A 10,852-nucleotide genomic window follows, 5' to 3' on the forward strand; every position below is an offset into this window, starting at 1 on the left:
AAAACCAGTTTCCTAGAATAGGAAGAGGACTATTATAACCAGCAGGCTTTTGATTTATGATCACTTAAGTATGAGGTTTCAAGTTTGAGTTTCCACGTTTTCTCACAAAACTAACAACAGTAGCTTCAAATAAAAAGGTTTCATTTCAACGAAAAAAAAATAAAAAGGTTTCAATCTAATTAAAACATGGGCACTTTATAAGAACTACTAGTAATACTACATACTAGTTATTGTCAAACAAGCGGGGAAAGGGCAAAAGCCAAAAAGAAAAATCCTTTTTTTTTTTTAACAGTTCTAATGGAAATCTCATGAGAACATTGAAAGAAGACAACTTTAAATTGATAACGTTTTGGCATAAAATTTCGGTGAAAAAGATACCAATTTCACAAAGAGAATTAAAAAGGTTGAATCAGGGGCGTTGTTGCATAAAAATCAAGGAGATCTAATGAATCGTGAGGGAATTACCAAATAATCCTTGTTAAACATCTTAGGCTAGATCTTAACAACGACAGGAGTACAACAGCTATAAGCACACATAAGCCTAGGAAAAAAAAAATAGTGTTAGTAAACCCAATAAAAATTGACATATAATCTGTTCTTTTGTGGGGGGCAGTGATTGCGACATGCACAGATGTTACTAAAACTTTATTTTATATATATATATCATGTGGAGAAAACGAGACTATCATGTGGACATAAAAATTGAGGGGTAAAAGGCAGAAACCCAACAAAGGAAAAGGAAAACGTGCGATGAATTGGAAGTTAACCAAACAGTGCCTTCCATTTCATTTTCTTTACTATCTCTTCCCTCCTTCTTTGTTGATCACTCCTTCCAATCACCCTAGTTTAATTCTTCTTCCCCCCAAAATTATATATTCATATTATTACAACACCTAAAACTTAATTGAAAATAATATATATATATATATATATATATGAAACAAAATGATTTTAAAGATAACTGAACAAATGAAAAGAAAAATTAAATACTATTGAACCCCTCTTCGTTGAGCGTACCAAAAGATTGGCTCCAGTTATTAATAACTCAAGAGAGAAGGGTTTCTTAATTACAATATTACTGAATATCTTTTCTCAAACATCTAATTAAATTAAGAGTTTTTACTTCGTTTTAAAGAGAATTCGACAATAAAATTTTAGATGCAATAAGCAGATATAAGATCATATACGTACAATTATATGTTTTGCTTTTGACACAATTTGAATTCTTTGTAATTATAAAAGTGACTTTAGAATAATGCAGAGTAAAGAAAATAATGGAGAGGACAAAAAAGAAAGTGGTTGAATAAGGGGAAAAAGTGGGTCATGTAAGTAAATCGACAAACAAAAGTAAATAAAAATCACATCATCATCTTTGCATTGCTTGAAATCTATGATCCGCTGGTTTAATATAAGCTATAGAAATGAGCAAAACCTAATCGAAACTGAAAACCAAACTGAATTCATTTTGATCTTTCAGTTTTTATTTGATAGACATTTGGTGTTCAGTTTTCGATTTGATTATGCAAAAAAAATTCAGTTAAAATCGAAAGGTTCTAGTGTCTTAATGAATTCCCGTTCAAGTCCAAAATAATATTACCTTTGGTTCTTAATATAAAATCTTGTTTGACTTTTATTTTGATAATAAATATAAGATCCTAATCTACTTTGTCTCTCATATTTATGTATTTTTTGAAGGTAGACTTTTTAACAATAATAATTCTAACCAATATACTTGATTAGCAAGGATATTTTAGGAAAGATAACACCTATTTATTATAAATAACTAACTTAATTTCTTTCCTTAATCTCTTCAAATTAGTTAACTAGCTCTTATAATTAGGACCAGAGATAGTATTTTCATACTCAATGAGTTTACCAAACCGAAATCATTTAGCTAATTCGATTCGGGTTTTTTTTCCCCTCTTTTTTTAATTTCAGTTCAATGTTAAAAACCCAATGCTCATATCCCTAATCTAATCGAATGATTGAGAAGGGGAAAAAATAGTCCAGTGTGTGTATGAGTGAGCATTACATACATTATTGATTGGATAAAATTAAAATCTCTCTCCGAACTGTTGAGTAAAGACATTATATCAGAAATATAATCAAACATGAGATAATGGAGAACAGTATAATTCAAATGATAAGAGAGTATCCAATGTTCTGTTTTGTTTTTGACCATATAGCTTCTTCTTATAGAGAATCTGATTTCCACTTTAACTACTCAACCAATACAAAATTCACACTTTACGCATATATATTGAACTATAAATTTTGAAGATTATTGATTAATAATTATGCAGTTAAGTTAAAGGTTTGTTTGTGTGTGTGTGTTTAATGATATAACCCATGAAAATAAGAGGGGGCAAGTGAAGAAGATGAAGAAAAGGTGATACATATAAATCTCCAAACTAAGAAAGACAGTGGCATGATGAGTGAAAGCTGAGTCTTATCTTTCTTTTTTTTAACTGCTGACGCAAAATGAAGAAGGCTACAATATTTTAATTATTTAGAAATATTAGATTATAATATGAATATTAGTTTTTTTTAATATTTAAATGAACACACATCGAGCTTTTGCTTTTGCAAAAGGAAGAGAGACTTTTTTGATCTTTTAGATTTGATGCCTTTGACTTTTTGGACTTCCACAAGCGAAACTGCTCTTTTTGGATCTAAAAGATAGGCCTTCCCCACCCACATGCTTTGTTTTTCTCCACTCATCACTCTTCAATCTTTGCTTCTCAAAATTAAATTCATTGCTACTTAATTGTATTGACAGGATTGTTAATCTAAGAGTTATTTAATTAATTTAAGCAAGTTAAGAAAGATAAATAATTTAGTTAATTATAACAACTGTAACAGGACATAATTAATATTAGATTATGTATCAACTTATAATTTTTTTAATAAATCTCAATTTATAACTTATATAAATTAGTTTGAAGAAAAAACATAAATATGATAGATAAAGGTGATTAAAATTTTATATTTAACTGTGATCAAATCTAATCCCCCAGCTAACTCTTTTATTAAGTATTGGAGTGAGTAATGAGATTTATATATTGTTTGACGATGCTTGTTCTATGGAGAAGATAAATTCTTCACCATTAATAATCAAATTACATTAATTATAAACTAAACTATGCCCCCGAATTTTAAAGAGGGTCCTCCAATTTGATGATTAGGGTTTGTTGGCCACACTTTTTTTCCTCATAAATCATATCGTGTCACTTTAATTACCATATCATACCAAAATTTCTGCAAAAAAATAAATAAAGAGGAAAAGTGATCTCAATTAATTCATGCATGGACCCTTGGATCCTTCCTTGCAAAGCATATGTCAATTCATGGAAAAACTTTTGTGTTGTAATTAACACCTTCTTCGTTATCTCTCTCATCTTCTCTTTTTTCTTTTCTGTGTGACATGTTACCATTTATAACTTCTTTTTGGTCACTTTTTGTTTGTTTTACTTTAGGCAGCATGGAAATTTCGTATTATCGGACAATATTTGCATTGACTTCATAAATTATTCGTGTTTCCTACTCCTTGTCATAAATAATACTCAAAATTAGTATTACATATGCACACACAATTACCTTATTATATATCATTCTCAAATGCGCACACAACTCCCCTATATATTCTTAAATTGTAAGTTGTAATTATCAAGCTTTGTTCAATTTGGGATTCCATTTAGAACCCTCACACTGACTTCTATAACCTTAAAAGCTAGTTCGAGCTTAAAAGGAAAAAACATGTTTGGCATAATTTTGGGATAAATGGCTCTGTGACAAAAGTCAAGTTAAAATTCAAAAAAAGTTTTAAAGATTTTTGTTGTTGTTGTTTATATTCAAATCTTCTAAAACTGTCTTTTTAATATAATATCCAAATTAGTTTATATTGAATTATTTTTTTATAAAAATCTATCCAAATATAAATCACATTATATAAATATATTAATTTTTACTCAAATTTTAGTTTGATAAAATAAGTTAGAATAAATGTCACTTACAAACATTAGTCCAACAAGCTCATCACCATTGAATAATATAAATCCTCTAGAGTAAGAAGGATAAATTTGAAAATTAAATACCAAAAATAATTTTTTTTGGTAGTGATTGGAGTCTTGTGGTGAATAATGATGGTTACATGAAGTTGTGGGTGAGAATAAGCCCATAGTTTTTGGGTGTTTGTCTTTCATGTGAGAGAAGATTTTATATATATATATATATATATATATATTATATCTGTGTGTGTGTGTGGGGGGGGATGGAGAGGCACATGGAGACTAATAAAATGTCATCTTCCAAAAAAAGAGAGAGAGAATACATTACAACCAAAAAGATGTAAAGAGAAAAAGGTTGAAAAGAAGAGAAGAAGAGAAATAAAAGCAAAGATCAGAGAACAACCCACGCTCCCCTGTCCTTCTTCTCTTCTACTTCCAAACACTCTCTTTCATATCTTTCTTTTCTTTCACTCGTCCTCTTTTACCTTTGATACAACTCTATACGCATTCATTCAACTAATTCAATCCCTCACCTGTCTCCCTACTGTTCACAAATTTTGTTAGTCACACATATAACAGAATTATTTACACTGTAAAATAAAATAGATCTTATATTAAGAATTAAAATGGTATTATTTTGTTCTTACGTACAGACTAATTAACTTTTACCTTTAGTCATGGGGTGAACTTCAATTCTATTAAAGTAATTAATGGAAAGTCTTATTTGGTTTGATCAGACTTTTCAAGTTGATAAGAAACCAATGGTAGACCAAAAACCAACCAGATATGGTTGGAAAGGTTGCAAGTGGGGAAAGCTTTTGGAAACAAGTGAACAAATTAACATTTCCAAGGAATTCTTTTGATCTGATTGATAGACAGACGTCTCTTTCTATTTGGCATATCTCCCATTAAGAAGAAATCATTCATGTGCATTGAATATTACTATTTCGGTTCTAACTGCAAGACTTTATTTGTATACAATAAATGAGATCTTATAATTAAGACTAGAGTTGGTATATTGTTAAGCTCTTTTGGTTACTTTTATCATTTTCTTAATAACTATTTGGTATTTAGTATTTCTAATGCAATTTTAAATTGCATATTCTAAATTAACTGAAAAGAAGCTCTTTTAAGACACAAGGTCTTTTACATAACGCAACAGTTGTTGGTATGAAAATTATGTTCGCCTCTCTATACTAGTATATAGTATACTCCCACATAGACTCCTACTTTTATTTGTTGGTAAATTATTTATGATAAAAATTACAAGTTTGTTCCCTCACATTATTGAATACCCAGTTATGGAGCAAACAAGTAAAAGGACATATATACCCAGCACGAAGCCCCTCCATTCACAACCTTGTTATGGAGGATATGATGCAATGATGATTCAGACATACATGTCTGTCTCTTCTAAACTTAATTATTTCAATATTGAGATATGCTTGGCTAACATGTGTTTATCATTACTACATGCCATATTTAATATAAGACTCAGCTAACTAATCAAGAAAGGTTAGTAAAGCTAATTAAATTACTTCAAATATTTTTATTTATCATTTTTCTTTAAACTAATTTGCTTAACTTATAAACTGATATATAATTTAATGATACATATAAGTATTTCAAAGAGATCATATAATATATACTATAATTAAATCATTATTTATCTTTTCAAATTAGTTAACCGTATCTTATATTAAGGAGTAGAGGTAGTGTTAGTTTATTTTAGTATGATATATGAGTTTTTAGTTACTTATATTAGTTTTGTTATCATTATGTATATTGTTGCGATAAATATATTATTATATATCAAGTCTTGATTCACTATGCCGTGATTGAAATATTATTATTTTAAAACTGAAATCAAATGACATGATGGGGCAACAAGCGACAAATTAATTAGATGGTGAAATTATTTTTATAAGAATTTTCAAACAAGATCATCTGAGAAAGTGATCGAGACATGTGTATTATTAATAATATTGGGATTTGCACAAAGAAATTATTTTAAAAAAAAAGGACAGAGAGAAGAGAGTAGTGTAGTTCATTATTTATTTTCTGAATATATGTTTGTCTTTGTATTTCAAACAAGAAAGATGAAACAAAGAAAAATAGGAAGGAAATCGATGTAGGTATTATAGATATGGCAATTTGAGAAGACATAATGGCTTCAAATCAACATATCCATCCACTAACAAGAACAATGATATAATACACACACCAAAGTTCAAAACAATATGTCATTAATTAATTAATTAATAATAAAATAATATATATGTATAGGCAACAAAAAAACAGCCTATTAAATTATTAATTAATAATGGACCCCTCTTGGAGACAAAGACAATTTAAGAATATAATGCCTTGAAAATGATCTCACCCCTTTCACTCAAATTCATTGTGAAGTACCCCACCATTTATTAATTTCCACCCATTCATTTTTTGGTGATTAGTATCTTTCAACTAGCTTGATAATGACACTTCAAACTCCAAAGATAGCAATAAAGAAAACATATACATATAATCAAAAGGTAAAATCTAAACAATAATTAACCAAGTTCACTCATATGCATGCATGTCTCCCTTTTTTGTTATATCATATATATATTGAAATACTTATTTGCATCAATGATGCAGAAGAGACTCGATGCTCTTTATATAATAATAAATATTTTAATCTTGTGAAAAATCACATTGAGAAGGGGTTACGACCAGTAAGACTAAAACAGTGCTTAAGTGTAAGCCAATAATATTCTATATGAGACGTTTGCGTGGTTCTTATTCATGTATCTTTAATTTTGAAATCTTTTAACATTTTAAATTAGTTTAGATAGCTATATTCAAAATTACTGTTTATATTCAGACATTTTTATAATTATTATTTTCAAATATGATTGCTGAAACATTTTCATCCGTCAAATTGTATATTAAAAGGGAAACTATGAAAATTTAACTAGAATGGGATGTAAACTGTCTAAATTAAATTTAAATAATGCAATATTAAACTGTCTATTAAATGTACATATTCTCTTCACTAGTGAGCACAACTAAATCTCCATCATTCCGATACTAACAGAAATCAAAATATAATGTTGCCTCTTAAACTACATTTTTTTATGCAAAACTTTTCCACCGGCAAGGACAATTGAACATTTAATTGACGCCCTAATGTGAAGTTTATTTAATGTGGTTTTTTATTTTACGTACAATACGCAAATTTGAAATCTTACTTAAAGAAGTGTTAATTAAATACGTGATCACTCAAACCCAATTACTATCATCATTATCTTGGCAAGTCAATTGAATATTTCAAGATTGGTTTTTTATTGGTAGGGTCTATTAATCAAAGTTTTCGTAGGGTTATCTGTGTTAAGTTAAACTATTTGTCTCGGCGAAATAATTATACTATATGCTACGACTAAATTGTCTTTCTCATCTGTCTTTTCCTAATTAATTGAATTTATTATAAGAGCTTACACTTATTAATGGTGAACCGAAGTATCATGACATGGTCGACCAAATCAATTATTCAATTTAATAATTAAGACAGTATTTTGGGTTTTTTTTTTTTTTTAGTTTTCTTCTGAAATGAAGTTTGATGATCCCATGCATAATTAAATTGGGATGATTATTATTAGTTCTAAACTATTTATGTTAAAGCATCAATTCACGTGTCTCTTCTATTCTTTGATGAAATCAGACGTATATTCCTTGTCTGAATTGAATCATTGGAAATCGTGTGCAGTCTATTTTTCTTGGCAAGAAAAATATATGTGGAAAATGCCACCAACAAAAGTACAAATTGATTATTTTGATATTGATTCTAACTTCACGTCAGTTTCTTCATGACATAGGAACCTAACTATGTCAATATATATTAAAGAAAAAAAAGTAATTTTCATGTTTCTCGATTCTGAGATTTTAATGCACTTGTATTAAGTTAAATTTTACATATATACTACAACACGAAGTTGGCATTTAATTAGCTTGAAAATTAATAAAGGAAGGCGTTGGCAAACAAAATTAATAAAGGCGGGAGAGGGTAAAAATGAAGAGCAAAGGTTTAAATATTTTAAAATAAAAGAAAAAAATTTGGGTACAAGGAAGTTTTTTTTTAACACAAATTCGTTTCAAAAATTTGAAATCTTAGTAATATTATTTTTACCATTAAAATTTAATAGTCACTATTAAAATAATAACATTAAATATTAATATTTTTAATAATAAAAGATAATATTATTATTTTAAATTTTTAAAATAAATTCGTATAAAAAACACTTTTAAATGCCTAGTGTTCCGAATAAAAACTTCGAGGGCATATTATTGTGCGGGAGGATGACCAGGAGGGCGATGGTGACAGCTGTAGTCCGTAGTGCAGTCGGCCAGGACCCCACCCCGTTGTGGGCGGAAACTGCCCATTTGACGGCTAATTACGTGGCATCCACCTATTGGTTCTTGTCAGTTGTCATCTTCGTCTATCCTCCTTCTGTTACCCCTCACCTTCTTTACTAGTTCCCTCGTTCTCACCAATCCATAGCCTCGATGCTGCCTGCCGACTGTGATAGCCAATCTAAATATTTTTTATAATTAACTTATAAATTAATATAAAATTTAATATTATAAGTAGGATAGTTAAGTAATAACTCTTATATTAAGAAAAAAATATTAATTCGTTAATATTATAAAAATAAACTCAATCTTGGTCCGTTAATTTCATAATTTTACTTCCTCTCCTTATTTCTCATTTAATATCTGAAGTATTTTGGGAAAAGTAACACAATTTTTATAGGAAGTAACCAATCATAGAATCTTATTCCTTCGTATAAGTTAATTAATTATACTCCCACTTATCCTATCATTAGCCAATACGCACAAATTTCAGGAAAATACAAAAAATTGAGCTAATATTGGTGTACCTAGCCCAACACAACAATATTATTATGGTTGGTCATAATTCAATCATTACTTAATATACTGCCGCTTAGGCCTAACTTGATTTTTATGGCCCCTTAAATTAAATTCAAGACTCTTATCATTGATAAAGTTCTAATTATTAACTGGGGGGAGAAGAAGATTGAGGACTAATTAATCACAAATCCAATCGGGATAAGAATTATTCATAGTCACAAATGAAGCGATGAAATCGATGTATGAAATTAATTAAATCATATATAAGAATCTGAAGAAGAAGGGAATGAGTATATATATGTATTTGTGGATGACATATATCTTGAAAGTGATTATTGTTGGCTATAATGTTGTGTTCATGGCAACATGTGGGCACGCCAATTGGATATACAAATTGTAGATTCATATGTTCGTTTGGTTTTCCAAAGACAAAAGCAACAAACAAATATCTAACAAACAAAAAGAACAAGACACATATATTAATTAACACCACATTCTATCATATTATTCACACTAAATGCAACATTAGTCTACTCGACAACTAATTCCATATATGTATGTATGTATATGAAGTGAAAACTGACACGTTTATTTTTATTATTTGTTGTTGTTGTTTGTGTATATCAAAAGTTGATGTCTATATACTAATTCTGGTCCTTAATATAAAAGTTAATTTGATATTCAATTCGGTTATAAATATAATACTTGAATTCACTTTGTCTCTTATATTTATTATTTTTTTTCAAGGTGATCCTTGTAATAGTTACACATATTAAATGTTTCATTAAATGATAATACATATAATTAACAAGAATATTTTAGAAAAAACAACACTATATATTATAAATAACTAACTTAACTAATTTTCTTAATTTACTCAAATTAGTTAACTATTTAACTATCATATATATTATAAATAACTAACTTAACTAATTTTCTGAATTTATTCAAATTAGTTAACTACTTCTTATATTAAGTACCAGATGTAGTATATTTTTTCTCTCCTCCCTTCAAATCAATAATAACTTGCCAACTTTTCGGGAAGAGAAATACTACCTCCGGTCCAAATTATAAGAGCTAATTGATTAATTTGATAAGATTAAGGAAAGAAAGTTAAGTTAGTTATTTGTAATAAATAGGTACTGTCTTTCCTAAAATATCTTGCTAATTGAGTGTGTTGGTCAGAATTATTATTGTTAGAAGGACTACTTTGAAAATATATATAAATATGAGAGACAAAATAGATTAGGATCTTATATTTAGAATCAAAAATAAAAGTCAAATAAGGTTTTATATTAGGACCGGAGGTAGTATTTTATAACTCTAGGTTCCAAGTCGGACTACTATATCGTTTTGTTGATATGGACGTAACTCATTTAATCATCCTTTGGTCAAAAAAGTAATTTAAAAAACCCTTTGATTACGAAGGGTTATAATATTTAATTTAGCTTTAAATATTTACATAAGCTGAAGTTGGTTGGCATGACTTGTTTAAATATTTATCAATAACGGGAACAGATTCATCAAAATTGTTTAAAGTTGAAACTTATTTTTGGCCAGAATAAATAATTATAAAAGTTGATGCATATGTCTAAATTAAAATTACAAATATGTTCCGTGGTGTGGTTCATGGAAACCCTAATAATTCAGGGGGGGCAAAAGAGTAAACCCAAAATCAATAAATCAAAGAGATTTAAATTATCCATTACCATATATACCAGGTACTCGAAGCTAGGGTTCACATATGATAAATGAAAGTTGATTAATTAACAGGTATAATTAATTAAACACTGCATATAATAAGGATAAAGTATGTGCATAAAGAATTATTAAATATATACGCGATCCACGGCCGATGTTGCAGCTTTAATTAATATAGACACTGAGATAGGATCATATATTTTTGTAGAAATTTTTAGGACTCACTTTTGGAT

This window comes from Neltuma alba, unplaced genomic scaffold (genome assembly GCF_004799145.2).
Source record: "Neltuma alba isolate B1F8T4 unplaced genomic scaffold, ASM479914v2 tig00005972_pilon, whole genome shotgun sequence".
In the NCBI taxonomy this organism is placed as follows: domain Eukaryota; kingdom Viridiplantae; phylum Streptophyta; class Magnoliopsida; order Fabales; family Fabaceae; genus Neltuma; species Neltuma alba.